Source organism: Globicephala melas, chromosome 16, assembly GCF_963455315.2.
Source record: "Globicephala melas chromosome 16, mGloMel1.2, whole genome shotgun sequence".
NCBI lineage: Eukaryota > Metazoa > Chordata > Mammalia > Artiodactyla > Delphinidae > Globicephala > Globicephala melas.
Genome location: NC_083329.1, coordinates 14,634,517 through 14,660,474, shown reverse-complemented (window position 1 = coordinate 14,660,474; position 25,958 = coordinate 14,634,517). Strand labels below are relative to the sequence as shown.

Here is a 25,958-nt window from a genome sequence, read left to right as displayed (position 1 = left end):
TCTTTCCAACTACATATGTGTGCATTTGGATTTTCTTCATATATTTCAACCAAAACATTATGTCATAACATGTTGAAAGCAGAAGCATATATGACAATTCAGTCATCCTCCATTAAGCTAGACATTGAAGAGATTTGCAAACATATAAAACAATGCCACTCTTCTCACAAATTTTTATTTCGTTAAATAATTTTTTCATAAAAATGCATGACTTTTGCTCTTCCAAATGAATTAATATTTTTTCAAATGCTCAGTTTTTATTTCTAATATGGTAAATTTTGACAGCAATAATCCACAAAAACAAAAGTTTTGAGGGATCCTTAATATATTTTAAGAGGGAAGAGGAGTCCTCAGACCAAAAAGTTAGAGAACTGTTGCTTGAGAAAAGTGAAAGACCAACTACTTGGAAGGAAACAGGGGTCCCAGGTGACCACAGGAGCAAAGCTGCTAAGCACTGTCAACCAACCACATTAGGATTGTTCTGTGATACTGAAATAAACTCCTTTGTTCTTTAATCAGTCGGTTGCTGGATTTCTTTATTATAACAGCCAGCCTTACCTTAACTAGTGTAACAGCCATGAGCCCCCCTGTACTGTTCTATGCGCTGCTACATTCTCACATTTCATTTCCACAACAATAACGTGTGTAGGCATTTTGAACACGTTTTTACATATGAAGAAAATGACTCTCAAAGAGATGAAGTATCTTTGCTCAAGGTAATACAGCCAAAATTTTTCATATTCAGGCTTTATTCCAAAACCTTCATCACATAGTATACAGGCTTGGAGGCAGACAGACCTGTATTCATATCCTTGTCTAACCGTTTACTACTTTTAAGAGTTGTTGGCTATTAAGTGAAACTTCAATAGTACCTATTTTGCAGTGTGTGAGAATTTTTTAAATGAATGGATGTAAAATTTAGTCCAAGGTAAATACCAAATAAATGTTAATTATTATTATGCCTCAATGCCTTTCCTCATCTGTACTGAGCAGGATTTAGTGGTAATTAGAGAACTATGTGTGAGGTGCTTAGAAGCAACATTTCTGGCATGTTAGCAAACAATAAGTGATAACTGTAATTATCATTCCTGCATTTGTTGTACATGATTATTTGAGGAAACTTTTGTAATAGTAGGCTCATTCTTAAAATCATTTTAAGTGCCCAGCATTTGATCTAAAATTTCTAGTGAAACACTCACAGCTCTGAACTAGGTATTTGCAAGACAGAATCAGATATCACTTCATATTATTTCTCAGTTGAGTTTAAAGAATATATGATCAGGGACATTATCTGAGATATCAAGATTTTGCCTCATCACTCAAGCCTAATGTACAGGCTGAATAGTTTATTCTTCCAAGAGACTCTATAAAACACTTAATAAGATTTGCATTGCTTATTATGTTTTGCATGTTCAATAGCAGGAGGATATATATCCAGCTTGTCCATTCACGCTTCTGTGAGATTTTATAACATAGATGAGAAACAATGTAACTTCTCTATTTAAACTTATAACTTACTCATGAGAAAAAAAAATGTATTCTCTAAATTTAAATACACTGTCCCTCTTAGAGAAAGTCATCAAAAAAGTAATACTGTGAAAAATTTTCTTCATCCCTTGTTCCTCATCCTGCACAGTTCCCACCCCATTCCTAGTGTTTCCCACTATTATTAGTTCCATATATATATATATAAATCCTTCTCTGAGATTTTTCCTTTTTTGTGCACGTACAAGCGCCACAGGATTTGCTAAGAATTTTGGTATGTAACCAAACTGGGTTCTTGCCACAAACATTACGAAGAAAAGATCTGGGCTTCCCTGGTGGTGCAGTGCTTAAGAAGCTGCCTGCCAATGTAGGGGACACAGGTTTGAGCCCTGGTCCAGGAAGATCCCACATGCCATGGAGCAACTAAGCCCGCGAGCCACAACTACTGAGCCCGCGTGCCTCAACTACTGAAGCCCACGCGCCTAGAGCCCGTGCTCGGCAACAAGAGAAGCCACCAAAATGAGAAGCCTGTGCACCGCAGCCTCCACTCGCCACAACTGGAGAAAGCCCGTGCGCAGCAACGAAGACCCAGCGCAGCCAAAAATAAAAATAAATAAGTAAATAAATTTAAAAAAAAAAAGAAGAGAAGATCTGTGTCATACCCTGTGGATCCATAGTATGCCTGCTGGAAGACTTGATGGAGCAGACATGAGCAACACGCTCTGAATGTTTATCTAGTGGTCTTATTACTTCCCTTTGCTTCTGGCAGTGATTCAGGGTGGAGTTAGCCTGAAGTTCCTATTGAGCTATTCTTGAAGGTCACATTCATTTTGAGCCACCCCAACCCAACTGCGTTGAAGTAGAAGCTGAAGAGTGAAGATGGTGAAGATGAACACAGACATGTTTTAGTCCTTGGCATCTCAAGGCAAAATTGGTGCTAGAAACCAGACTCCTGCCTTCAGATCCCATATTCTTTTTTCTGCACTATGCTCCAGCCCACGTTTTCTCTTTTGTGTACTTTAACTTTTAACTTGCGTGATATACACACTTAAGCCAAGGGAGTATCAGAAGTTATGGAAGACATATAAAAGGGATAATTGTTTTGAAAAGGTCTTAAAGTCTTACTGATTTTAAGAAATAGGTAAAATCTTATTATAATGTTCCTTTGAAACTATATACTGATACCTTATAATAATGGCTGCTATAGCATGAAAATTAGTCTCCATCAGATCTGCTTTGGACCCTTTATTAATTAGATAATGTAGAAATGCTAAGTTTAGTAACCAAAGGAATTTATTTCTCTCTCATGGACCAGTTTAATGTCCATATAGTGAGTCTCGGACCGCTTTCTCTTCCATCTGTGGCTCCCTCATTCCCTCCATCTTCCAGTGGGCAGAATCGTGAATATTTAGTGCAGAAGGCACACCAGCTTCTTAAACACTATGGTCTGGAAGTGATACACATCCACATCTGCTGCATTTCATGAATGAGAAATAGTAATAAACTACCTTAAAGAAGTAGTTTTATCCATTGATGGATAGCAGTCATCTCTGGCACAGACTCTTTTAAGGTATTTATTACTTGAGGTGTTATCTCAGTATGTGGCACTGTAATTTAGTACATTAGCAGGTTTTGTGAAATTTTGTTTTAATTCAGTGGAGCGGCAAAATAGCAACCACCACACTTTGTGTAGAGCATTTACATGTAAGTTCTCATAGTCAGTGCAAAGAATATTTCTAGAATGAGAATCAGGTCTGTGTTTGCCTCTAGTCTCTTCCCCTCTCTAGGTGTGTGACCTTGGGAAAATCATTTAATCTCTCTGAGCCTGTGTTTCCTCATCCATTGAGGAGTTGTTATGATTTCCAAAGGTCCTTTCAACGTTAAAATTCTGATATTTAAGTTATGCAAATTTTTAAAGTTTGTAGTGTCATTTTTTCACTTATTTATTTGTCACTTTAATTTAAATGAAATGTAGTATCATTTTAAGTCAGTAGTCCTTGCTGAAAGAGTAAAATTTGGGTATTTGTATTTATTCATGCCTAGTTAAATTTAACGGCAACATGAAATAAATGATTACCTGTTTGGATATAACTTCATAATAACGCCTCTGAAGGTCGTTTGGAATACTGCACTAATTAATGTTTTATTTCCAGCCTTCCTTAATTTTTCTAGCCAGATGGTCCTTTATTTATGTTATTGCTAGAGGTTTCCAGCTGAGGTTGTTGGATTGTTGAAGAAAAATATGTGATGGCACCGTAAGATAACTGTAATGGAATTGTTAGGTGTGTTACAGCATTTGTGCCTGCTGTCCCTGTTCTGTCCACATCTGGGAAATAAGTTTGTTAACAAAGCACTTTGACACCTCATCTGACGCTTGAGTGAGATTCTGAACTGTGTAGAAGCAATTCAAATGGGAAAATGACTCTGCATTTTATTGTAAAAGGATGCACTTTGCAAATATCTGTCTGTGCAAAGTTCATTTTCTGGATGATAAAGAAAAAAAAACCCTTTAAAATAAGTACACTTTTAAGGACATGATCTGTTTTCCAATGTCCTAATAACTTCAGGAGTAAGCTGTTCCATTAAGGTCAAATTCAAAATTTGTGCAGATTAACCACCATTCAGGAAGCAGTTAAATGGAATTTTTATGGCATAGAACTTCAGAAGTCTAAATGAATTATCAGCTGAAAAGATAGGCCAATAAAAGAAACAGACTTAAAGTGGAAGATAACAGTGATAAAGTGACAGTAAATTAGAGAATAGAACTAAAAGCCTCATTGTTATAAAGAACAACAGTAGACCTCCTGAATTATCTATGTTTCTTTAGAAAGTATCTCTTCTCCTTCTTTCGCTTGTGAGTTTTAGAATTACTAAATAAATTAATAGCATTTGAGCCGGAAGCTTCTATCAACCAAGTTAGGTAGGAAGCCTTATTAACATGGCCATTGGCAACTTAACACTGGACAATTTTCTTCCAAGAGAACGTGATTTCATTATTATAGTACTTAAGCTGTGCACATGCAGAATAAATCAGTTCAGTGACCTTCATCCCAGTATGTGCAAAGACTTTGAGGCCTTAGTGTATGCAGAGTGGATGTAATTGGACATTATTGTCCAACATGCTAGTAGTTCAGTCTGTATGCTATTTGTTCATATCATGGAGGGTTTGCATATCTTGTCTTTGCTTATCATGATTTATATAGAAATAAAATTGTATTGGTCAGAGACTTTTTCTTAAACAAATGTACTGATTGAATATAACATACTTAATAGATATTTATTGTTAATTATTGAAGAGGTATCAAATCTGGGAGGTAATTTGATATTTAATGACATGGGCAAAGCAAAACAAATAACTCCCAATAGAATATACATACATGCACACACGCACACACACGTGTATCTGCTTGAATAGGTAAACTGACCATGTGGATTTTAAAAGATTTTTGAAGAAACCGAAGAGGAAAATAAAATGTAAGTGGACTGGATTGCTGCTTTGTCTTCTTTTTTAACTTGTTCTATCATTTTGCTTTCTTTTGCCAATAAAAATTAAATGGCACACTTAAGTCAACCACCTTAAAAGTACTAAACGCTGCTTCATAAGACAAAAAGCTTAATAGAGTGTTGTTCAGGTTTGTTATTATTATTATTATTAACTTGTCCCTATTTCTGCCATTTAGTTAGTTGATTATTCCAACCTGGATAATTTCTCTCTGTAGTAGTCTTTTTGGACCAGTGACGGAAGTAAATCTCCTAATTTATAACCCTGAACATATTTCAGTTTGACCATGTGGCACGTGTGCTGTCTAAGAATATCCACATGTGCTTCAGTGAATGTCCTTAGTTCTAAGCAGAACAAGAGTCAGTTTGAGTGTTCTGTTGGCTTGCCATGGAGAAACATTTAACCACAACCCCTTACTGCAGCTATTGATCACCACATAGTTTGTAAGCAGAAGATCAATGTTACCAAAGTTGGTATGAATTAAAAGAAAAGTTATGTTTGAAAAGATGACCAAAGCATTCATGAAGGTCATACAGATTATGAGAAACTAGAGACGGGGGCCCTTTACAGAAAGCATCTTGCTAGGAATTATTAAATGTGCTTCTGTTGGGATTCATAAGAAGATGAAATGGTACCTCTGACCAATTTGCTTTAATTATTTACTTTGAAGTTGACTTTTATAGTTCTTTTGTCACTTATCAATGGTTGGTTAGTGCTGAATTGGTCTCTCTTCTATATAGCAGCAATATATAAATGCTGTATATGCAACTTAAATTAGCCAACCAAATGATACTAGCAGGAAATGTACACTAGGATGAGCTCTTTAGTTATCTACCATTGTGATCATGAAGACAGCTATAGTTTTCTTGATGAAAACCTTTATAAAATAAGTTATAGGAATTTATTTTTTCTATATACTCAGGGACCATCTTGTGAACTAATTTGTTATAGATTTTAATAAATTCATGCTACAAAGTGGTGTCCTAAACATTGTTAGTAAAGAATTACTTTGCAGTTTTAGCCTTTTATATATTTTTTCATATTTACGTAGCTTTAAAGATAGCATTTCTCTTTTCAAAAGTACCTTACAGAAATCATTGCTTTTTGTTTTACCTCTAGACTGATATAGTCTAAGGAGAGTTAGAGATTTTCCTCTTTTGTATTTTTCTCATTATATATTTGAGATGATAACATCATTCATCATTCTCAGTTACTAGAAAATAATTCACTAAATGTGATGTAAGCTAAAAACTAGATGCCTAGAAAATATTTGCATTGACCAACAATAACAGGTTCTTATGCACATTTTGTCTCTAGTACATCAATAACATACTTTTTTCCATCTATTTGTGAAATACGCCTAGCCAGTGCAAGTGAACACAGCCAGATAACTTGCAGAATGGAGGAAGCATTTAGGAGAACCAGAATAATGGAAACATTCCTGCTAATTGACAATAAAATGTCATTGATTTTTTAAGGGCAAAACCTTAAAGAAGCAGCATACTCAAGGTCTCATATTGTCTCAAAGCATCAGAATGAGAGCATACTATCCTGCATACATCTTATTTTTAAGAGATCTAAAGCACATAAAGATTAAATATTTGTTTGTAATGGTTACATTGTTATATTATAACTGACTATTCTATTACATTTTTTAAGCCAGAACATTAGATAAGAAATGTTAGCTACTTGTCTGAATTTTATTTTGACAAAGGTGGACTTTCTTCTGAGTTTGTCTTATTTTCTAAATCATTACTGGTTATTTATTATAGATGCATTATTAGAAGTTTATAGTGAATGTAGATTTCCCTTCAATGTAGTGGAATGGAAAGTCTATTATTACCAATTTATATTATACTTATACAGTTTCTAGTGAAAAACTTAGAACTGAAGCTTTTGTAATAGTCACTTTTTAAATAATAGTTTATACTTGTCACTGCAAAAAATAATTATAACAGTAAAACTGTAAACACTAAATCAATAGGTAATCTAATAAATGAAAGCAACTAAAAGAACACATTTAGCTCCTAAATAAAACCCTTCAGATTTATGACATTAAATTTAAAAGCTTTCATATGCTTTTATTTATGAGCTTTGTCTGATATGTGACTTTTCACAAATGTTATACTGGTTAATTACAAGTATGCTTTTATATATGTGGCTATGCATATGTAAGTATTCATCTGAAATTATCGTGTTCATTTATTTTGTCCATTACTGCCTCCTCGTGGCTTTCAGTATGAAATTCACACTCATCTGTATCAAATAAAAGGCACTAAGTCATATGATCATAGTTATCTCCCCCAGGCATACCTTTCAAAATGTCTTTCTGCCCCAGATTCTCCTCAAGACACACTGGTTTGCCCTGAATCTACCATGATATCTCTTTTTCAGATCTGTTCATAACCTTTGCCCCTCTGAATGTTTGCTAACTCCTCCACTACTCCATACTGGCCTTCATTCTCAAACAACAATAACAACAATATCCTTGTAACGGACCTTCAGCTGTCAGGTTGTCATTATCCTCTGGAGGGTCTTCCCTGGCATATCAACCCTCAGTCTGAGCTAAGTATTTCCCTTCTGTCCTACAGCAGCCCACGCTTACCCCTATTGTGGGACTTGTCATGCTGTTATAGAATTCTCTGCTTACTCATTTCTTTCACCAATTCTCTAAGCTCCTTGTTTGCAAAGATAGTGTCTTTTTTAATCTTTATATCTCCAAAGCAATACAGCACAGCGCCCTGGCACAGAGCCGGCACTAAATAAATGTTTGTTTCCTTAATGTTTATCAAACAAAATTATTCATGAGGCCCACCTACACATGCAATATTTAATGTGCCTATGATCGCATCTTTTTTTTTTTTTTTTTTTTTTTTTTTTTTGCGGTACGCGGACCTCTCACTGTTGTGGCCTCTCCCGTTGCGGAGCACAGGCTCCGGACGCGCAGGCTCAGTAGCCATGGCTCACGGGCCCAGCCGCTCCGCAGCATGTGGGATCTTCCCAGACCGGGGCACGAGCCCGCGTCCCCTGCATCGGCAGGCGGACTCTCAACCACTGTGCCACCAGGGAAGCCCATGATCACATCTTTTAATGCATCATTTCTAAGTTTAGATAATGTATCTTGAATGCTACTATTAAATATGATTATCTCTGGTTTCTCCTATGAGACAGTGAAATAGCCCTCCATATTTGTCTCTGAAAATGTGTTTATCCTCAGATCCAAATGCAATATATGCAGTCTGAAACATTCTATGTATTATTGACATTTTGTCAAAATAGGGGATGTTTTCCAGTCTTTTGCACATGGGAGAGATTGGTATTGCTGTTGTAGAAAGAATGAAAATCTGAATTTGTAATAAACCTGTTTCTCACTGTTATCATTCTCATTTTCCCCTTGTCTAGTTTAAAATATTACCTGGAAAACTAGTTTTTTAACTGTTTGTAGTTGCATTTTCATTTTTTGAGTGAAATTTTAAATCCCTTGTAGTAAGAGACTGTTTTATATAGCTCTTAGCTTTACATGTAGCTGTTCATGTTTAGGTAGGTATGAGAAGTAGACAGGAAATTGAATAATTTTCATTATTGCTTCAAACAAGATGTGTTGGATTTAAGATGACCACAAATCCTTTGGCATTACTCAAGAATACAGGTGACATTATGTCATTCCCCCCTTGAATCAGGGTGACCTCTATGATGGCTTTGTCCCATTGTACCCTGTGGAAATGTCACTGTGCTAGTTTCCAGGCTGATACCTTGTGAGACTGTCACCTTCTACTTTGTGTCTTTTAGAATACTTTCTCTTAGAATATTTACTCAGGGTAAGCCAGCTGTCATGTCGGAAAGTCCGTCTTCCCTGAGACCACCGCTGTGGCTAGAAGGAGCGGGAAGGAGAGAGGGAAAAACAGAGGGAGAGAGAGGTAGGGAGAGAGAACTATACCAAGAAGCATCAAGATGCCAGATATATGACTGAAAAAGCCATCTCAGAAGTGGATTTTCCATTCCCAGCCTGCCCAGCTGGCACAGTATGAATCAGAGATGAATCACCTCTCCAGTTCTTCCAAAATTCCTGACTCACAAAATTATGAATTAAGTATTTGTATGGTTTGTTAAGCTACAATAGATAATCAGAACAAAGGCAATGACATGGAAGCTTAACATAGTTCAGTCTCTAATTCATGAATAATAAGTAGAAAATGTATTATTTTTCAAGGCCATTATTTTATTTTATTGCAAGCTGTTAAGGGATGTTGAAAATGTCTTTATTATACAGCGTTATAAAGAGTGGATCATGAGTTGTATCTTTATCATCCTTGGCAACTGTCACATGTTGCCAAAAGTTTCTTTTTATATTTCTTATTAATAAATTATTCAAATTATGTTTTTATTATTTAAATATTGGCATGAAAAAAGTTTTGGGGGCTGGAAAGAATAAAATTTTAGGGGATAAAGTAGAATCCAAGATGACTGTTCTCGTTCTATGAGAACTGTCTCTTCAGAATTTTGTAAACACTTTCTTTGATTTGCATTTTTTGAGGCTTAATTTTGCACCTTTTGGGCAAGCCCAACCCACTTAGGTGGCAGCAAGATAAGGACAACAAACTGTTGCAGATTGCTAGTAATCCAAATTGACTTGACGTCTTTCCATATATTAATATTTAAAACTTCAAATGATGAGGCAATGTGAATTAATGAAACAGTTTATTTACCCTGACAGTGATCATGTCAGTGAAAGAGCAAGAACACTTTTAGCTGTTAGGCTTCGTATGTTTTCTTTCATTTATAACTAAAATTCTTTGCCTAGTGATTTTATACTTTACCTACGACAAAAATTCCTCCCCAAATTCCTCTTTAGACCATCCTCTAAGTGTGAAAATAAGCTGGACCGTATGTACTGCTGCTGCTAAATACTATGTATTAGCACATGGGTTTTCTCATTGTATTATTAGCTGGGAATAGCATGTCTACTGTTTGGTATTAGCCAGGCCTCCTGCTGTACTTGCTGATCTCCAGCATTGTTATTGGCTCTTATCACTTTTGTCCTTCCAGAAATCTGAATCAGTGATTCTCAACTTCATGCCATAATAACAGATATTTTGTAGTATCCCCTTTAGTGGCATGGAATGAAACTTGTTACCAATATAACATACATCAACACATGATTTTAAAAAGCAATAAAATGCCCTAATGTAAAAGAGATGTAAAAGGAAAGTAGTTTATGAAGAAATTAATATGTATTTGAATATGTTTGTATCTATTAATGTTTGTATATGTCTGTGCTGTAAGACATAATGAAGCTGTCAGATGCTTTCATCTGTTCATAGATTTACCACAAATGTAACAGCTACAGATGCTGACAGAGGTTTGTTTCATTGGTGACTCATCCATAACAGCAGCATTGCAGTGTAGTGACGTGATTTTCTGAAAGGTTGAACAGCTCATGGTAAAGTTAGGAACCAAGCAAAGAACAGTTTTCTCTTAACATACATGGTAGTTGCATTCCTGAAAAATTCATTGCTCGTAACGGTGCAAAACATACTTAGTGTTTGTATTAAAATGTAGTTAGGTGTTAGGCTTAGAAATTATTAACCAATGAATGGTTGGTAAGGCATTTGAATGTAATGCAGGAATCAGGACAGTTAGAGGTGGGGAAGTATCTTGTGCATTGAAGGGCCTTTAGAATCTCTGGCTTCTGTCCGTTAAATGCCAGCCCAGCTATTTCTCCCATTCAGTGTAAGAGTGGTCAGTCTGACACACACCTGACAAGTTTCCATTATACCCCTGCGGATAGCACTCCACCAATTAAGAACTTCTGCTTTGAACACTCTCTCTTTTCTTTCTCATTTTCTCTGTTTATACCCCAGCATCTTGCTGACAGTACATGCTTCCTGAATTCTCTGAGTTAAGGCATGTAATTTCTCCTAACTGAACCTAACACAAAATGTTACCAAACTTATGCAATGACATAATTATAACTTTCTCTTTATGACATTTCGTACCAAATAAATTCTATATACATAAATCTTAACAAATTTCATAATTTTAATACTATATCTTTTAACTAATATTACTCATAATATTTTATATTATAACCCCATTAATGCAAGTGCAAAATTTTATGGGTGAGATGAGGATTGGTAATATGGCTTTAGAAGTCGTCAATGTAAGGTGGTCGTTGAAGTGAAGGAGATTAAGATAGAACAGCCAGGTAGGCAAATCAGAAGAATATCTTCGTATTGTATGCCAAGAAAAGGACATTTTAAGAATGCTTTGAGAAGGCCAAGTAAGGACTGAGATGGGCTCAGGGAAAGAAATTAACAAGTTGACAAAAAACCTTGACTAAGGTAGTTTTGATGGGGAGGTGAGGATGGAAATCAGATTAGAGAAGTAAAATGTGAGAAAGTAAAGAGAGTGAGTATAGACAACTCTCTCAAGTATTTTTTCTCTGCAAGGAAGAAAATACAGCTGTAGTTTTGGTGGATCTGGTGGTGGCTCAAGGACATGGATTGGATGTATGTATGTATGTGCACATGTAAGGACACACGTAAATGTGCATTCAGGCATGTACATCAATGGAGGTGTCTTAAGGAGGTTTAAATGCTAATGGAAACAGGCAATGGGGAGTGTATTAAAGGTTCGGGAAAAGGAGAATAATTGATAGATTTAGATTCATGGGAGGGTAGGAGAGGAACAGTATTGTTATTATCATTTTATATTGTTCTTTCCTACTAGCCTGAGCACTGAAAAGGCAGATGTTACACATTTCTTTGTATCCTCAGCACTTAAAACATTACCTAGGGAATAATAGGATCTTCTGTATTTTAGTTGATGGAAAGAGGAAACAACAGCCTGCTAAAAGAGTTAATTTCCCTCAGAACTCTTCCAAGATCCTGGGCCAATACTTTCATTATATCCTGTCTTTAAAAATTGTCAAATATATGTTCTTTATGTATTTTATCTCTGGAAACATTTTTAAATTATCCATCTCAGACATTAGATAACAGTTTTAATAATTTTGAATTGGTATTAAGTGTATAATTTCAGTGCTCTTCTAATATGCATTAAATGAAAAATAAGTGATAAGTTTGAGAAATTAGTAAAACCAATATGGTTAAATTTAATTAAATACAAATTGAAGAACCTATCTTATTTCCACAGTAATATCAGTGAGATATGTGACAAAGACTTCCTTAATATATAGGTTCCACAATAAGAGTAAGATGATTATGTACAGACAGTGTTTGCTTTCTCGGCCCCATATCTCACCTGTTCCTTTTTATTGATTGATTCAATTTCAAGAGACTCAAGTCTGTTTACGTTAGATTAAGACTGTATACCAGCCACATGGTTTTCTGTCATGCTAAACTTTAAAATTTAATAAATGGTCAGAAGTTATCTAGTTTCTATAACAATAAATCATGATATAGTTCATGGATCTTGGCTATGATGACTCAGTTAAAATGAAATTTCATCTAGTTATATTGGTGGTGGTGGGATGTTATTTTGGTGGGAGTGTGATGTGTATTCTTTGCAGCCCATTGTCATACTTTCTTTTGAAGCGTATTGAATAATCACATATTCTTAAAAATACATTATATTTTGAGGATTTTGTGGATTTTTGGTGATTTGGGGATACCATCTGATTTATGAATTTAGATGCTATCCCTCATGATAGAATTTGAAAACACCAAAAAATAGTTATTTTTTAAATGATAGGAGAAGATAAGTCCCAGCTACTGATCATTTCAAGGGTAGAATTATTAACTTGATGGTAACTTGATTTTCTTATATCATAAAAAATAATGTTCCAAATAAGACAAAAATAATTTGACTGAAAATCTTATTTATTTAAGGGAAAAAGAAAACAGTTGACATATCCTTAACATTAGCTGATGGAAATTAGATTAATTTCTGTTAACATTTAAAGTAAATAATATAAACATGGAAACTGGTAAATAAAAAAATATATACTGTTATTGCTCCTGAAAAGTGATTAAAATTTTTTTATAAAGCAAATTAAAATTTAGTACAATTTTTTTAAGCTGGATGTCTCTTTGCTGCATTGTTAGTATATGTCAGGGTCTGTATCAAGTGCTTTACATACATTATCTCATTTAATCTACACAACAATTCTATTACCTATTATTATTCCCATTTTACCAATGAGTAAACTGAGGTTCAGAGAGTTTGGATTAACTTGATAAGGTCATAAGCTACTAACTAGGCAAAACAAGAATCAAATCCAGTTAGTCTGATTTGGAAGCCAATGCTCTTGACCACTGTGTTATGCTGTCTACACATATATATTATAATCTTGGCAATTTGTAACATTTGTTTTATACTTTAATATTTATACAATCATAATATAATTGGGTATTATAATTTATATTTTTAAATGTATTAAAAATATTTATGTAGTACCTGTTATGCGTAGAACAGCACTAGACATTATGGGTTTCAGAATGTATAATAAACGGTCTACTCTCAAGGAATATTCAATCTAGCTAGAAAAGAATGACATGTATAAATAAAATAATTAGTGAACTGTATAGTCCAAATGATATGCTATATCATATTATACAATGGTATAATATGCAAAAATATGTTTGTAAATTATACAGGAGTTTTAAAATAAAATTTTATAGGAGTTTTAAAAGAAGAGTTTGATGGCATATGTCATTAGGAGAGCTTTTTGGAGGAGATGCCAACAAGGATTAATGGATGTAAAATACTTGAATTGATTTAGACACACAGAATGGGCTTGCGGAGATTCATCTGCTTGAGGATTAAAGTTCCTCTAACACTGAATAGTACCTTTCATTTTCTGGTTCTGAAGGTACTTCTAACACAGTGGCTATATTATTGTGATTCAGCCAAGGCGTTTTCCTTGGAATCTTAACACCTATCTTGGCTAATTGAGAAATTTCTCTGCTTGGTCCATACTATTTCCCCACAACTCCTGCCTTTCCTCAGTTTCATTCTGGAGGATGTGCTCCACCATATTCCCATTTAAAGGCAACCTTCTTATTGTAGCATCCTTCCCTGGTTTCTGTTCTCATTGAGCTTACCTTCCTGGTCGCTTTATCCATGTTCCCCATTAAAGGGGTTGCTAAGTGTTTGCCAGCTTCTGTGGCTAACTGCCTTGGCACCTGCTGACTCTCTGTACTAATCTGTAGTAAGCCTAACAATCAGTCACATGCTGTGATCTCCACAGCATAGTCAAATGTCCTGAACTTGGTTCTAGTAGAGGGAACAGCTTCACCATGACAAAGGCAAAGAGAGGCAGTGAATCATCACAACATTTTAAATCCCAAATGCCATTTTTCTCGCCATGCTATTAGATGTGAACAATGATAATTTACAAGGAAAATATGTAGGTTTTTGATAATTTCTGTTTCTAATTTTCTATGAGAATACATGTATAGAAAGAAAATAATTTTAAGGTAGTGAGTCAATATTTTACTTATTAACTTTTTATATCCTGTCATTGTGTATGAATAAGCATACAGCTTTGAAACAATTTAATGTTTTGCAGTAAAAACAAGTTCAGATATAAAATAGTTGTGCATTTTCCAAGTTACTCTGTTTTTATCTTCAAGGTTTACAATCACTTTCCAATACATGAAAATTATCACATGGATAATTGGATACAAAATTTTGTTCTCTTCACATTTCAAGGTTTATTTTTAGCTATAGAAAAGAAAATCAGATTTTTTTCCCTTCCCTCCACTCCTAGAATCAGAATCCAAACCGCTTGTAGGAATTTTTTCTTACTGTGTACTTTTTAATCTACCTCACAATGATTATATCCAGCGGTGACCTGTACAGGATCAAGGGCACCTTGCTCTGTGTCAAGCTACTCCACTTAACTCTTTCTGTATTTAAAAGTGTATGTTATTAGACATTAAACTCTTAGTTTTTCTTTATTTACTTTTTGTGCTTTTTGGAGGTTCCTGGAAGTTTTTTTTTTTTTTTAAACATCTTCATTGGAGTATAATCGCTTTACAATGGTATGTTAGTTTCTGCTTTATAACAAAGTGAATCAGTTATACATACACATATGTCCCCATATCTCTTCCCTCTTGCATCTCCCTCCCTCCACCCTCCCTATCCCACCCCTCTAGGTGGTCACAAAGCACCGAGCTGATCTCCTTGTGCCATGCGGCTGCTTCCCACTAGCTATCTGTTTTACGTTTGGTAGTGTATATATGTCCATGCCACACTCTCACTTTGTCCCAGCTTACCCTTCCCCCTCCCCGTATCCTCAAGTCCATTTTTTTTTTTTTTTTAGATTCCATATATATGTGTTTGCATACGGTATTTGTTTTCTCTTTCTGACTTACTTCACTCTGTATGACAGACTCTAGGTCCATCCACTTCACTACAAATAACTCAATTTTGTTTCTTTTTATGGCTGAGTAATATTCCATTGTATATATATGCCACATCTTCTTTATCCATTCATCTGTTGATGGACAATTAGGTTGCTTCCATATCCTGGCTATTGTAAATACAGCTGCAATGAACATTGTGGTACATGACTCTTTTTGAATTATGGTTTTCTCAGGGTATATGCCCAGTAGTGGGATTGCTGGATGGTTATGGTAATTCTATTTTTAGTTTTCTAAGGAACCTCCATACTGTTCTCCATAGTGGCTCTATCAAATTACATTCCCACCAACAGTGCAAGAGGATTCCCTTCTATTGCACTATTTGGCTATTCTCTAAAAGTTAGATACTTTCTGAGGAACTCATAAGGAAACAGTGTTGTTCTGTACAGCAATAATTTACCTCCTGATACATTGCCATTGTGAAATCAGAAATATTTTTTGAAAACGAATTGTCTGTATTTCGTATATTACATATAATCACAGTATATAATTATGTGATTATATAATTATATAATGTGATTATATGTAATATCTTGCCTTACAGAAATGGTTCTCAGTGGGGGTAGGGGTGTGACTTTGACTTCTAAGGGATGCTTGATAATGTCTGGCTACAGGTTTTGTTGTCATAATGTATGCTGCTGACACCTAGTAAATAGAGGCTAGATCCTACAATGCACAAGACAGATCCCCCCTGATATAGACCAAATGTTTGTCTTCCCTAAAATTCATACGTTGAAACCTAATGCCCAACGCAATGGTATTAGGAAGTGGGCCTTTAGGGAAGTACTTAGACCATGAGGGCTGAACCCTTATAAAAGAGGCCCCAGAGAGCTAACTCGTCCCTTCCTTCCCCCATGTGGGGTTACAGGGAAAAGACATTCATCTAAGAAGCAGACATTTGTCTAGGAGGCAGGCCTTCACGATACTCCAAGTCTGCCAAGTGCCTTGATCTTGAACTTCCCAGCCTCCAGACCTGTGAAATGTAAATGTTGTTTATACACTGCCCAGTTAATGGCATTTCATTATAACAGCCTGAACAGACTAAGACAGCCCCCACAGAAACTAAAGTATTATGTGGCCTGTAATGTCAACAGCGCCAAAGTTGAGAAACCTAGCATTAGGTGTATTAACTGCTTGATTGAGCAGTGGTAAGATAGGAATCAGTAAATGCATAACAGTGCATGGTGTTCTAAAAGCATTCCAGTACTCAGTAGATATTGAGTTAAGACAGCACTGACTGTCACAACCAACACTCTCTTTTTAGCAACCTTAAGAGTTTTTAGCCTGACAAAATAATAACACCTCTCTTCATCTTAAAAGTGGAAAATGAAAGCTAAAAGTGCAATGGTGTGCTTGTCAACTTGATATCACAGAAAATGTAATAATATTAATTTTTAATAAACTTTTTGTTTTAGAATAATTTTAGATTTATAAAAAGTTACAAAGATAGTGCAAAGAGTTCCCATGTATACCTCAACCCATTTCCTTATTGTTAATATTGTCTATGGCCATATTACCTTTGTCAAAACTAAGAAACTGACATTGGTACATTACTGTTAACTAAACTCCAGACTTTATTTGGATTTCCTCAGTTTTTCCATTAATCTCCTCTTTTTGTTCCAGGATCCAATCCAAGGTACCATATTGTTGTCATGTCTCCTCAGCCTCCTCTTATCTGTGACAGTTTTCAGTTTTTCTGTTTTTCATGTGCATGACAGTCTTGAGGAGTACTGGCCAAGTATCCTATAGAATGTTCCTTCATCTCTGTTTGTCTGATATGTTTTCTCATGATTAGACTGGGATTATGACTTTTGGAAAGAATTCCAAAGAAGTGAAGTGGCCTTCTCATCACATCATTTAAGGGAGTACATCATATTATGGGGGCATATGTTAGGGCGTATATCAGATCCTAACGATGTTAAACTTCATCATTTGGTAAAGCTATTATTTGCCAGGTTTCTCCATTTTAAAGTCACTCTTTTTCTATTTCCCTACTTTATTCTTTAGAAAACAAGCCACTAAGTGTAGCCCAGTCTGGGGGAGGTGAGGAGGTAAGAAAGAGAGCAATAAGACAGGAATTAAGCCCACCTCCTGGATGGTATTTATATATATTTATATTATTTAGATATTATTTAGAATTCTTCTGTAAGGAAGATTTGTTTCTTCTCCCTCATTTATTTGTTTATTCAGTCTTTAATTTTTATCAGTATGGATACATGTGTATTTTATACTTTGAGTCCTAACCACAAACTATATTATTTTTTTTGTTTCTCAAATTGTTCCAGCTTTGGACATTGGGAGTGCTTTGCGTCCTGTGTCCCTTTGACATACCCCCATCCTTTTGCTTTTCGAACACTTCCTTACTTTCTGGAGCTACAAAATTCTCCAGGCTTATTCTGTATTTTTCCTGCCTCAGCCCAGGCATGTAATTTTCCTGCCTCATTTCACCAAATGTTCCTTCAGTTGAAAGTGGTAATTAGAAACCAAGATCTGGATGCTAGGTGTTTTCTTTGCTACTGGGGTGTCATTGTTTCTAGGCCCTCTCAGCAGACAGAGGTAGGCAATAAATATATGTTTACTAACTCATGTACACATACATATCTATAATTATTTCTGTATCTGTCCATTGTGTGCGCGTGTTTTGTCTGTGCGTATTAAGTTAAACATGAGTTCATACTGATATCTCTGACTCTACCCAGCACCATGGGGCTCATCTGAACTTTCCTTTCTTGTTTTTTCTGTGACTTTCCTCTCTTACAGTGAAAAACCTGACTCCCACCATCCATCATCTATGTACTTAGTTGTTCAACTCCAGTATACATGTACAGCAGTTTCAGAATGATTAGCATTTACTCCTGTTAGAAATGAATTTGCCAACTGGAGTTACTGGAGTTTAGTAGTCTTGTTTTTTTGTCTGTCCTTTCAATTTCAAGTCAAAACATTGTTTTCCATACTTACTTAAGTTCCTCTTGTTGTCATTACATACATAAATGTTCGCTCTTTCTGATGTACAGTTCTCTGGGTTTTGACCAATGCATAATTTCACATATGCACCACCCCAGTAATGCAGAGAACTGTTCCTTCTTCTTAAGAGTTCCTTTGTATGGCTTCATAGTAGTCAGTCACTGTTCAACCCCTCAACTCTGACAACCATTAATCTGTTTTCCATCCCTACATTTTTATCTTTTCTGGAATGTTATATTAATAGAATCATATAATGTGTAACCTTTGGGTCCAGCTTCTTAAAACGCATTTAAATTTTATTCATGATGTTGTGTAAATCTCATTTCTTTTATCATTGAATAATATTCCACTGTATGGATGTACCACACTTTATTTACTCAACCCTGTTGAACCACATTTGGAAGCTTCCAGTTTTTAGTGATTATGGATAAAGCTGCTATAAACATTTGTGTATAGGCTTTTGTATGAATGTATGTTTTTAAATCACTCAGTAAATACCTAATAGTATAATTGTTGGGCCACATTTTATATATATATATATATATATATATATATATATATATACACACACACACACATACACACACACACACATATATATATTTACATTATAATGAAAGTTTTATTTTTCCTTAGTCTTCATGCATTTTGATGTTTAAACAGTGTTTTGACTCTCATCAAATCAGTCAAGTTGAAAACTGTATCAGTAGAGGCAGTTGGTCTTGATCATTCAAACCAAAAAAACCTTTTCTCAAGGGATTTCCTCTCCCTGGTTTATTGTGTTGAATAATTTCTCCCTCCCACACACACAATTTTATTGAGGTATAATAACAAATAAAATTGTATATATTTATGGAGAAAAGGAAACCCTCTTGTACTGTTGGTGGGAATATAAATTGATACAGCCACTATGAAGAACAATATGGAGGTTCCTTAAACAACTAAAAATAGAACTGCCATATGACCCAGCAATTCCACTCCTGGGCATATACCCAGAGAAAACCATAATTCAAAAAGGCGCATGCACCCCAGTGTTCATTGCAGCACTGTTTACAATAGCCAGGATATGGAAGCCACCTAAACGTCCATCAACAGAGGAATGGATAAAGAAGATGTGTACATATATATGATGGAATATTACTCAGCCATAAAAAAGAACGAAATTAGGTCATTTGTAGAGATGTGGATGGACCTAGTGACTGTCATACAGAGTGAAGTAAGTCAGAAAGAGAAAAACAAATATCATATATTAGCGCATATATGTAGAATCTAGAAAAATGGTATAGATGATCTTATTTGCAAAGCAGAAATAGAGACACAGACGTAGAGAACAAACGTATGTGTACCAAGAGGGAAGGTGGGGGATTAATTGGGAGATTAGGATTGACATATATACACTCTTGATACTATGTATAAAATAAAGAACTAATGAGAACCTACTGTATAGCACAGGGAACTCTACTCAGTGCTCTGTGGTGACCTAAATGAGAAGGAAATCCAGAAGAGGGGATATATGTATATGCATAGCTGATTCACTTTGCTGTAGAGTAGAAACTAACACAACATTTTAAAGCAACTATACTCCAATAAAAATTAATTTAAAAAAAGACTGAAAAAAATTGTACATATTTAAAGTACATAATGTGATGACTTCATATATTGTGAAATTATTACCATAATCAAGTTAGTTGCACATCTATCACTTCACAGTTACCTTGTTTTTTTATGGTGAGAACACTTAAAATCCACTCTCTTAGCAAATTTCAAATATACAGTACAATTTTATTAACTATAGTTGCCATGGTGTATATTAGATCCCCAGAATTTACTCATCTTAAACTAAAACTTCATACCCTTTGACCAGCATCTTCCTATTTCCCCCACCCACTAGCCCCTGGCAATCATCATTCTACTCTCTGCTTTTGTGAGTTCGACTTATTTTCTTTTAGATTCCACATATAAGAGAGATCATATAGTATTTATTTTTCTCTATCTGGCTTATTTAACTTATCATAAAGCCCTCCAGGTACATCCATGTTGTGGCTAATGGAAGGATTTCCTTCTTTTTTGTGACTGAATACTATTACATTGTGTATACACACAACACATTTTCTTTTTCATTCATCTGTCAGTGGACATCTAAGTTAAAATTCACTGTTGACTTTTAACAGTGTTTTGGTGGAGTCTTTAGGGTTTTCTATAATTAAGAGCATGCCAGCTGCACACAGAGACAATTTATTTCTTCCTATCCATATGTATGCCTTTTATTTATTTCTCTCACCTAATAGTTCTGGCTATTCCAGTACTTTATTAAATAGAAGTGACAAAAGTGGGCGTCCTCATCTTGTTCCTGATCTCAGAGGAAAAGCTTTCATCTTTTCACTGCTAAGTATGATGTTAGCTGTGGGTCTGTTATATGTGGCCCTTATTATGTTAAAGTACATTCATATTATATCATTGAAAGTCTGAATTTTTGTTTGTTTCTCATTCATATTGCCAGTAGAACTGAATAGTTTTCTGGAGAATATAGAATGTTTATAAATGGGAATGTAGCAGATATACATGAGAATTAGAGTGTATCTAGATATAGAAACACTACATTTCCTTTTTTGAGTTCACAACAAGGTGGTATTTCACTGTAGCTATTAGAAATTTTAGAAATTTATGACTTATCATAGGGTAAGTGCTAACTTTGCAACATGTATCACTTTTGTAACTGACATTCTATGTTCAGGTTCATTGTGTTTCTGACATATTCCCATCATCTCCTTTCATGAGAGAATCTCTTCCTTGTAAACTACAGTGACTTTTTTATTGACATAATACAAGTGCAAAAGCTTTCCAGCAAAGCATTACTTTGTAACAATAGGCCAGAAACATTCTGCCAAGCAATAAGTCATCTATATATTCACTGGAGCACAAAAATATTTCAGTGATATACCAGGTAAAATTTTGATTAAATGTACTTTCTTCTGCAGCTTTGGTAAAATTTCAGGTATTTAATTCTTATATATAATTATGTTTCTGAACTTCATATATACATTGTTATGTTTTTCAACTGAATTCCCAGCTGAATATAAAAACTGAGAACAAGGAGAGGTGTTGTTACTTAGAGGTGTTTTTAACAGTTTTTCAATTTCATAACTTGTCATTTCCTTCTTCTTTGATTTAGAAATGTGTTATACTCCTAGAAGTTTTCGTATTTGCTATATAAAAAATAGAATAATTTGAGAGAGATTGTACTAGCATAGTGGTTAAGAACTCAGACTCTGAAGCGAGACATCCTAAGTTTGTAATCTCAGCTCTGCCCCTTACTTGCTTTTAGCTTTGTGCACATTACTTACCCTCTGAATACTTCAGCTTCTTCATCTTTAAAAACGGAAATAACATTCATCTAAATGGGAGCAGTAGCTCTTAGGGTTATTATGAAGATTGAGTTAATATATATCAGTGATTAATATTGTGAATATCATATAGTAAATTCTATATGTTTGTTATCATTATTGCTATCAAAGGAAAATGAAAGTACATTTGCTCCAGTCATTGTGCATAACTAGTTCCAATCATTGCTGTTAATTTCTTTTATTTCAATTTTCCTACAGTGAAGAAGAATGCAATGGATTCCTTTGCCATTATTTGATATTTTAAGTTGTATTTTTAATATTTGTATATAACATATCCCATAATGTTTTGCTATATATTAGATATTGGGAATTTAACAATAATATGTGTTGTCTCCATTCCCAGAGACTCTAACACCATCCTAACTAGGGAAAACAAATTATTATACTAACTACTAAGCAAGTAGTCTCTTTAAAATCATCTTATTTTGGGGGTGCTGTATACATGTTATTCTTTAAGCATTTAACGATTGATACTTTTTTGTTTCTCACCTTGATTAAAAATTAAGACCTTCTTTTGACTATAAAAGATGTCTTTATGAAGGAGAAGGAAAGAAAACCACTGTTTTTTTTTTCTTTTTTCCAGTTTTCTGAGAAATAATTGACATACATATATGTTTAAATTGTACAGCACGATGGTTTGGTTTGTATATATAATGAAATGATTCCTACGGTACATTTAGTTAGCATCATCATCTCATATAGATACAATAAAAAGAAAAAAATTTCTCCATGTGATGAGAACTTACAGAATCTACTCTGTTAACAATTTTCCTGTATATCATATGGCAGTGTTAGCTGTAGTCATCATGTTTTACATCGTATCCCTAGTACTTATTTATCTTATAACTGGAAGTTTGTACCTTTTGACCGTCTTCCTCCAGTTTCCCTTCCCTCTGCATCTCTGATAGTCACAAATCTGATCTCTTTTACTATGAGTTTGGTGAGTTTTGTTTGTTTGTTTTTAGATTCCACATATAAGTGAGATCATACAGTATCTGTCTCTTTCTGTGAGACTTATTTCATTCAGCATAATGCCTTCAAGATCCATCCATGTTGTCAAAAATGATAAGATTTCCTCCTTTTTAATGGCTGAATAGTACTCCATTTTTTATATGTACCACAACTTTTCTATGTGTTTCTTGAGTGAGGCAATGAGATATGGTAAAATGAGCAATGGAGTAGAAGGCAGAACACCTAAATTCTGGCCCTGACACTGCCATTTACTTGCTGTATGATCCTGAGTTGACCTTTGTGATTTACAGTTTCTTTGTTACCTAACTCTGTAATTATTGTAAAAATCAAATATGAGAATTAGTGTAAAAACACTTTGGATACTGAAAATACCATACAAATAAAAAGCAATATTATTGTTAATTTTGATTAGAAGCAACTCTACCTTTACCTTGCTGAAGGGGTTAAGGATTAAACTGGTTTTTAATGTGCATTGTATAGAAGTGAGGTTAAGGTACTGCAGAACATGCTTAGGAAAGGGACGGTGATGATTTCCAGCCAATTCTTAGAGTGGGACAGTGACTCTCGGAATTGTGTAATGGTAAAGCACAGGCTGCATTTGGCAGAAGTGGCAGTTTCTTAATCCCTGATTCAAACTAGAGGGCAGATCAGTGGTGTCCAAAAGATGATTTAGAAGCTTTATTTTTATTTAAAATCTTTTGAGAAATCTCCTATCAAAGGTTTTCCTAAGGATTTTTAATAAATGACAAAATTAACACATTTCAATTCTTTCTCCTTTTCATCTTTACTCAGGGTGGAGGTGCTAAATGCTCTAGATTATAGCCAGAAGGAAAACAATAATAATGTTGAGGAGGGTGAGGATGATGATGGTGGACACAATTGATGCTCATAATAGAAAACAATTACCAATTCACTGAGTGCTGTATAAGAAAAAGGAAAAATATTTACATTATTTTAACAAATATTTATTGTGCCACACATTTCAAGAGAGTTGCAAGGATGATCCTTGGCCTCAAGATCCTTCTAGTTTGATTGAAGAAAGACATGTATCAAGCCAAGTATCTATAATCCTCCTTCCCAAGCTACCTAAAAGAGATCCGTTGTTTTCCTAAAAGGATGTTGAGTAAAGGCAAAGATGAGGGCATGGGTAGTTGGGTGTGGGGAGGGGAGAACACAGACAGACCACTGACTCAACAGGGAGGGAGGGAGCAACTGGGGAAACTTTGAAAGGAAGTGGTACTTTGGGGCATGAGGTTTAAAGAAGATTGTTTCTGAAGTTTGTTTGCAAGTCATGTAACCCTCTCTTCTTGTCCCAGAAAATCATAACTGAAATTTTATATTTCACTTAAAGGCTTTTGAGTGGGATTGTGCGTACTTGGAGTTAATTTTGGATATGATATTATGCTGAGACTGGCAATAAAATGAGAAAAAACGTTGCCTAATAAATTTCACATACAGATTTATTCAAAAAATACAGAGATAATGCCACTAGATTTTTGCATAATGTTCACTTTAAGTGAACATTTTTAAATGTTCACATTTTAACATTTTAAACATTTAAAATTTTAAACATTTAAAATTTTAAACATTTAAAAATTTTAAAATGGTAAATATTTTGGTCATAGCCTCAAAATAAGTCAATAAAAACAATATGACTATATGTAATACATTATCCTTTTGATAATAAAAATTACTGCCATATATGAGCACCACAACCAGGAATTATTCTAGGTGTTTTAATATTATCTAACCCTAACAATAACTTGAAACATTGTAAATGCTGAAATCCTTATTTTAAACATGAGAATAAGGGAGCACAGTTGTTAAGGTGATATGCCCCAGATGACACAGCTAGAAAATTTCAGGGCTGGAATCTCACTTGAGGTTGACTCCAAAAGCCTGTTCTCGTTCCAAGTTATTATGTTCCATTGGAAAGAACACAATTTATTTTAGCAATTACTTGTAGAAGTATCTCCCACTAATTCTATGTTTATAATCTCATATATCAAATCTTAAATTATAACATTTTGGAAATAGTATATTAAAAAATGGAACATATTTGGATCGGTACAAAGGATTAAGAGGATAAAAATAACCCAAAGCAATAAGTATTAATTTAAGCAAATTTAAGCTGAACATTGAGAAGTTAAGAATGTAAGCTTCTTAGATTTTCAAAGCAATAACCTTTCCTGTGGCAGAAAACATTCATTTTATGTAAACACTGATTACTATAAAAAAAGACTAGTCACATGTTGTTAAAGTCTCCAACTTCCTTGCTGAATTACTTATGTTGGATAATTTTTATATTTATTAAGTCGTTGTTGATCCATTTTGTGTTCATAGTAAATTAAATAGTCTTACTTGTTCAGTTTGTGATGCTTTAGTAGTTTTTCCCCACTCCCACTACACTACGTTGCAGCAACTTAGTTCACTGACAAATCTTGCCACTTCTCACTTTATTTATTCCTGTGTCCGATCCAGTTAATATTTTATTTTACTGATTTTGAGAAAACAATGTGTTTGGTCTCCTTATTTGCTAAGAGGTGCCCCAGAAATGTGTGTTTTCGCCAAGGCTTGAGTAAAGCATGTGGTTATTGAAGTGTCATGGGGATGGATTCTGATGGAGAAACCCAGCAGGTGTTTAGGATGATACAAGTGAAGTCAGAGCTTAGGATAAGTGGTTTCAAACTTGTGGGATGTAACACCCACTGTTAAAGGAAATTTTGAAAAAGGAACTCGTATCGTCCTTATGGTTGACTTTGATTTATTTTTATTCTCTTACTTCTATGTATATAAATATTAAATGAGATATAATAAATTCCTGCCCTTATAAAGCTATAAAACCAAAATTAAAATATCTTTAAAATTTTGAACAAAATGAAAATCCCAAAAGTCAAAAACCCTAATGAAGAATTTGAAGACCTTCTCTTCTCATTTCCCTGTCACAATCTGTCTATATCTTAGGATGTGAATATAATGCTACCTCTTCCAAGGAGTCTTTCTTAATCATCCCCAATATAGTAAGTGATCCCTCTCCCCTATACCTCTATGAAAATCACACATCTTTCTCTTGTGGTAATTATCATGTAATATTTATGGGTATAATATTACCCTATTCAGTCATATATTCCTTGAGAACAAGAACCATGTCTTATTTATCTCTGCACACCATAAGCCTTGAATGGTATCTTTTTCACATAGTTACTTATTCCTGATTATAAAAATAATACATGTTCATTTTTG

General features: G+C 34.5%; 1 protein-coding gene across 2 annotated transcripts in view; it reads left to right on the top strand.

Annotated features, from left to right (window-relative positions):
• Nucleotides 1-25,958, top strand: part of ATRNL1 (attractin like 1) — a 683,154-nt gene that overhangs the window by 373,581 nt on the left and 283,615 nt on the right. The gene's annotated exons all lie outside the window — the stretch shown is intronic.